The sequence below is a fragment of the Anser cygnoides genome, chromosome W, assembly GCF_040182565.1.
Source record: "Anser cygnoides isolate HZ-2024a breed goose chromosome W, Taihu_goose_T2T_genome, whole genome shotgun sequence".
Classification (NCBI taxonomy): Eukaryota; Metazoa; Chordata; class Aves; order Anseriformes; family Anatidae; genus Anser; species Anser cygnoides.
The window spans coordinates 17337840-17344262 of NC_089911.1; the positions used below are offsets into that span (position 1 = coordinate 17337840).

The window sequence follows — 6423 nt, forward strand, 5'->3', positions numbered from 1 at the left end:
GGGCTTAAAGGGGCGGGGCTTAAAGGGGAAGGGCCAAAGGGGGCGGGGCGGAAAGGGGCGGGGCTTGAAAGGGCGGGGGCTTGAACTAAGGGGCGGGAGGAGGCGGGGGTGGGATTTGAGAGGGGCTATGGGGGCGCCACGGGGGGGGCTGTGGGGGCTCTATGGGGCACTATGGGGCTGGTTATGGGGTGCTGTGGGGTCTCTACGGGGGGCTATGGGGGCGCTATGGGGGGCTATGGGGCTGGTTATGGGGCTCTATGGGTCTCTATGGGGGCATAGAGCTATGGGGCTGGTTATGGGGTGCTGTGGGGTCTATGGGGGGCTATGGGGGCCCTATGGGGCTCTATGGGGTCCCTATGGGGCTCTATGGGGTCTCCTATGGGGGGTCCCTATGGGGTCCCTATGGGGCTCTATGGGGCTCTATGGGGTCCCTATGGGGCTCTATGGGGCTGGCTATGGGGCTCTATGGGGCGCTATGGGGCTGGCTATGGGGCTATGGGGCTCTATGGGGTCCCTATGGGGCTCTATGGGTCCCTATGGGGCTCTATGGAGCTCTATGGGGCAGGTTATGGGGCGCTATGGGGCTGGCTATGGGTCTCCCACGGGGTGGGCGTGGCCTCGACTTCCGGGGGCGTGGCCTCCGGGGGGGGGCGTGGCCTCAGGTGGGCGTGGCCTCGGGTGGGCGTGTCCCGCTGAGGCCCCGCCCCCTTCCCTCTGTCCCCGCCCCCAGCTGGAGCAGGCCCTGGCCCAGCGCCTCCTGGGGTCCGCCGCGGAGCCCGCCAATTAAAGAGCCGCCGGCGCGAGGCCGGCCCCGCCCCCTCGGGTGCTTTTTGTCGCTCCTTTTTGCCCGTTTTCCGCCGTTTTCGCCCCGTTTCTGCGCCGCGCGCTCCCATTGGCCGCGCCGTCTCCATGGAAACCCGCCCGGGAAGCGCTGCGCGCTCCCATTGGCCGCGCGGTCTCCGTGGAAACCCGCCCGTGAAGCGCTGCTCCCATTGGCCGCGCCGTCTCCATGGGAACCCGCCCAGGAAGCACTGCGCGCTCCCATTGGCCGCGCCGTCTCCATGGAAACCCGCCCGGAAGCGCTGCGCGCTCCCATTGGCCCGCCCAGGAAGCGCTGCGCGCTCCCATTGGCCGCGCCGTCTCCATGGAAACCGCCCAGGAAGCGCTGCGCGCTCCCATTGGCCGCGCGGTCTCCGTGGAAACCCGCCCGTGAAGCGCTGCGCAATCCCATTGGTCGCGCCGTCTCAATGGAAACCCGCCCGTGAAGCGCTGCAATCCCATTGGTCGCGCCGTCTCCATGGAAACTGCCCAGGAAGCGCTGCGCGCTCCCATTGGCCGCGCCGTCTCCGTGGGAACAGTCCCCCGCGAGTCGCTGCGCGCTCTGATTGGCCGCGCCGACCCCATGGCAACCGCCGCGTGAGGTGCCGCGTGCTCCCCATTGGCCGCCGCCTTTCCCGCCGCGACCGGGAGAGGGGCGGGGTTAGCGAGCCGGCAGCGGCGCCGCTGATTGGCTGGCGGCGCTGAGGCGAGCAGCCCGCCGATTGGTCGCCGCGCCGGGTATAAAAGCGGGCGGCCGCGGGGCGCCCTCTCAGCGCCGGCGGCACCTCCCCGGGGGCTGGGTCCTTGCTGCCGATTGAGGCTCCCTGAGCGCTAATTGGGGCTAATTACGGCTAATTACGGCTAATTACGGCTAATTAGGGCTAACCGGCGGCAGGAGGCGGCGGTGCGGGGCTGGGTGAAGGCCTTTGGGGCGAAACCCGGCGCTTTTGGGCCGCTTTTTGCCTCTTTTTACCTCAGTTTTTAGCTCAATTCCCGCTTTAGGGCCAAAAACAGCGAATTGGGGAAGGGGGGGCGGAGGGTTCGGGGCCGAAAGCCCCGATTAAAGGGGGTGGGATTTGGGGTGGAAAAGGGCAGATTTGGGGCAGGAAGCCTCAATTGGGGTCGGTTTTGGGGTAAAAACGCCGGGTTTGGGGAAAAATTCCCTAGATTTGGGGTGGAAAAGCCCGATTTGGGGGCAGAAATCCCAGCTTTGGGGCAAAAACTTGCGGTCTTTGAAGGGCTTTGAGGTGAAAAGCTGCGATTTTAGGGTGATTTGGGGAGAGTGAAGCTCGCTTTTAGGGCAAAAGCCCGATTGGGGGTAAAACAGAGGGATTTTAGGGCAGAAATCGCGGTTTCGGGATAAAATCGGTGGGTTTAGGGCAAAAGGTAGGGGTTTGGGGGCGGTTTTGGGGTGAACGGTGCCGGTTTGGGGGCAAAGCCTCGTGTTTTGGGGCTGAAAACCCGGGTTTGGGGGCTAAACCTCGCGGTTTTGGGTTAAAAACTCGTGATTTGGTGCAAAAAGCCGGGTCCGGGGGCAGAAGTTGTGGTTTTCGGGTGAAATTGGTGGGTTTGGGGCAAAAAGTCAAACCTCCGATTTTGGGGCTAAAAACCTGGGTTTTGGGGCTAAACCTCGCGGCTTGGGGTGAAAAACTCGTGGTTTGGGGGCAAAACAGACGGGTTTGGGGGCGGAATTGGCGGGTTTGGGGCAGGATACGGGGGTTTGGGGGGGCAGTTTTGGGGCGGAAAGCGGCGCGTTTGGGGCAAAAACCTCCCGTTTGCGGGGGCTGAAACCCCACGCTTCTGGGCTGAAAGCGGGCGGTTTTGGGGCTGGGCTGCTCCGATTGAGCCTCGAGAGCCTCCCCCGGGGGGCCCTGCTTGGGGTCTGAGCCCCCGCATTTTTGGGGGCGAAAAACCTCGGTTTTGGTGCCGCCGCCGCCGCCATGTTCTACCACCCCGAGGTCCTGCAGCGCCGCTCCGGCTGCTTCGGCACCATCTGGTAGGGCCACGCCCCCTCCCCACGTGGCCGCGCCCCCTCCCCCACGTGGCCACGCCCCCTTCCCCCACGTGGCCACGCCCCCCATCCCCACGTGGCCACGCCCCTTCCCCCACGTGCCCACGCCCTCCCCACGTGGCCACGCCCACGTGGCCACGCCCCTCCCCCACGTGGCCACGCCCCTCCCCCCGTGGCCACGCCCCCTCCCCACGTGGCCACGCCCCCGCCCCACGTGGCCACGCCCCCTCCCACGTGGCCACGCCCCTCCCCGCGTGGTCACGCCCCTCCCGCTGACCACGCCCCCCCCCACGTGACCACGCCCCTCCCCCCCACGTGACCACGCCCCACCGGCCACGCCCCCTCCCCCCACGTGGCCACGCCCCTCCCCACGTGACCACGCCCCTCCCCGTGGCCCCCCCTCCCCACGTGGCCACGCCCCCCCTCCCCCACGTGACCACGCCCCCTCCCCACGTGACCACGCCCCTCCCGGTGGCCCCGCCCCCAGGCTGGCGGCCACCTGCAGCTCCCGGCTGCTGCGCAGGGAGGCCCTGGCCGTCGACGTGCCCCGGACCTGGTGAGGGGGGGGGGCGCTATGGGGCGGCGATGGGGCCGGGGGGGATCTGGGGGGTCTGGGGGGCTGTTATGGGTGGCTGGGGGGGGTTATGGGGGGGTTATGGGGGGGTTATGGGGGGGGGTTATGGGGGGCTATGGGGGGCTATGGGGGGCTATGGGGGGTTATGGTGGGGGTTATGGGGGGCTATGGGGGGGTTATGGGGGGTTATGGGGGGTTATGGGGTGGGTGTGGGGGCTGGGGGTCTGGGGGGGCTATGGGGGGTTATGGGGGGGACCTATGGGGTGTCTATGGGGTCCTATGGGGCACTGGGGGGCTCTGAGGGGCCCCATGGGGGGGGTTATGGGGTGGTATGGGGTGGGTGGGGGGCTGGGGGGGCTATGGGGGGGCTATGGGGGCCTTATGGGGGGGCTCATGGGGGGTTATGAGGGGGTTATTGGGGGGTTATTGGGGGGCAGGGGGGTTATGGGGGGCTATGGGGCATGGGGGGTTATGGGGGGCTATGGGGCTCTGGGGGGGTTATGGGGGGGCTATGGGGGCGAATTGGGGGACTATGGGTATGGGGGGTTATGGGGGGCTGTGGGGGGGTGGGGGGTCATGGGGGGTTATGGGGGGTTATGGGGGGTTATGGGGGGCTATGGGGGGGTTATGGGGCTCTGGGGGGCGGGGGTTATGGGGTGTGGGGGGTTATGGGGGGCTATGGGGGGGTTATGGGGGGCTATGGGGGGGTTATGGGGGCTATGGGGGGGGTTATGGGGGGCTATGGGGCAGGTGTGGGGTCATTGGGGTCCTATGGGGGGGTCATAGGGGGGTCATGGGGGGGCTGTGGGGTGGGTACGGGGTCGGGGGCCCCTGTGCGGGGGCCTGTGGGTCCCTATGGGTCCCTATGGCCCCGCCCCCCACGCCGACCCGACCCCGCCCCCGCCCCGCCCCGTGACGCCGACCACGCCCCCAACGCTGACCACGCCCCCTGACGCCGACCCCGCCCCTGGACGCTGACCACGCCCCCACGCGCGCGCCGGCCCCGCCCCCTGACGCTGACCACGCCCCCTGACGCCGACCACGCCCCCTGACGTTGACCACGCCCCCTGACGTTGACCACGCCCCCGGCCCGTGCCCCGCCCCACGCTGACCCCGCCCCCGACCCCGACCCCGCCCCGTGACGCCGACTACTGCCCCCTGACGCTGACCACGCCCCCCGACGCCGACCACGCCCCCCGACGCTTCGACCACGCCCCGGCCACGCCGGCCCCGCCCCGTGACGCTGACCACGCCCCCTGACGCTGACCACGCCCCCTGACGCCGACCTCGCCCCCTGACGCTGACCACGCCCCCACGCCGGCCCCGCCCCCTGACGCTGACCACGGACGCCGACCACGCCCCGGGACGTTGACCACGCCCCCTGACGCTGGGACCACGCGCCCCGACGCTGACCCCGCCCCCTGACGCCGACCACGCCCCTGACGTTGACCACGCCCCCTGACGTTGACCACGCCCCCTGACGCTGACCCCGCCCCCTGACGCCGCCCCGCCCCCAGCGCGGCCGTGCTCGTCCTTCGTGCTGGGCTCGGCCCCGGTCCCCCCGGCCCCGCCGCCCCCGCTGGGCGCCGCCCCCCCCCGCCGCTCCCTCGTACCCTGGCGGCGCTGCTGCAGCATGGGGCTGGCGCGGGTCTGGCAGCCGGCAGTGCGGGGCGCTGGCCGGTGCACGGGGCGGGGGGGGGGTTGGGTGGGGGGGTTATGGGGGGGTATGGGGGGGTATGGGGGGTTATGGGGGGCGGTATGGGGGGTTGCGGGGGGGGTTATGGGGGGGGTATGGGGGTCTATGGGGGGTTGGGGGGGGCTATGGGGGAGTTATGGGGCTGTAGGGGGGGGTTATAGGGGGGCTATGGGGCGGCTATGGGGTCTGGGGGGATCTATGGGGGAGTTATGGGGGTCTATGGGGTCCGGGGGTCTATGGGGTCCTATGGGGCACTGGGGGACTCTGTGGGGCCCCGTGGGGGGTTACGGGGTGCTGCGGGGCGGGTGTGGGACTCTAGGGGAGTGGAGGTTATGGGGTGGGTGTGGGGGCTGGGGGGTACTATGGGGGGGGTTATGGGGGGGTCAGTGGGGAGCTACAGGGGGGTTATGGGGCGCTGGCTGGGGGGTCTATGGGGGCTCTGGGGGGGGTTATGGGGAGCATGGGGCAGGTGTGGGGAGCTGGGGGGGGGGTCTATGGGGGGGAGTTATGGGGGGGCTATGGAAGGGGTTATGGGGGATATGGGGGGTCTATGGGGTCCTATGGGGCACTGTGGGGTCCTCTATGGGGCACTATGGGGGGCTATGGGGCGCTGTGGGGGTCCTGGGGGTTATGGGGTCGCTGTGGGGCGCTGTGGGGCTCACCCCCCCCCCTCCCCCCAGAGGCAGGGAGGCCACGCAGGTCCTGGAGCGCCTGAACCGGGCGCAGGCCGCCCCAACATCGACCTCAGCCCCCCGCGACGGTGAGCGAGTGCCTGCCCCATAGCGCCCCATAGCGCCCCATGGCTGCCCCCATGGCTGCCCCATAGCGCCCCATGGCGCCCCATGGGCGTGCGTTCCCATAGCTGCCCCATAGCGCCCCCATAGCGCCCCATGGCTGCCCCATGTGGCTGCCCCATAGCGCCCCATAGCGCCCCATGGCTGCCCCATAGCTGCCCCACTGGCGCCCCCATAGCTGCCCCATGGCCTGCCCCATGGCTGCCCCATAGCTGCCCCATAGCGCCCCATGGCTGCCCCATAGCGCCCCACAGTGCCCCATGGCTGCCCCCATGGCTGCCCCATAGCGCCCCATGGCTGCCCCCATGGCTGCCCCATAGCGCCCCATGGCTGCCTCCATACGCGCCCCATAGCCGCTCCCATGGCTGCCCCATGGCTGCCCCATAGCGCCCCACAGCGCCCCATAGCTGCCCCATAGTGCCCCATAAGCGCCCCACAGCACCCCATAGCGCCCCATAACCGCCCCCAGCCCGCAGCTGGTGCCGGACGCCCAGGCGCTGATGGCGACAGCTGGAGCTGGCCCCGGATC

At 69.8% G+C, this 6423-nt stretch overlaps 1 long non-coding RNA gene across 1 annotated transcript; it reads left to right on the forward strand.

The window, feature by feature from the left end:
* Positions 1-2510: 2510 nt before the first annotated feature.
* On the forward strand, positions 2511-5006 carry LOC136788845 (uncharacterized). The gene is made up of 3 exons (XR_010827400.1): positions 2511-2815; positions 3318-3386; positions 4922-5006. It is a non-coding gene; the product is annotated as an uncharacterized lncRNA (long non-coding RNA).
* Positions 5007-6423: the final 1417 nt, after the last annotated feature.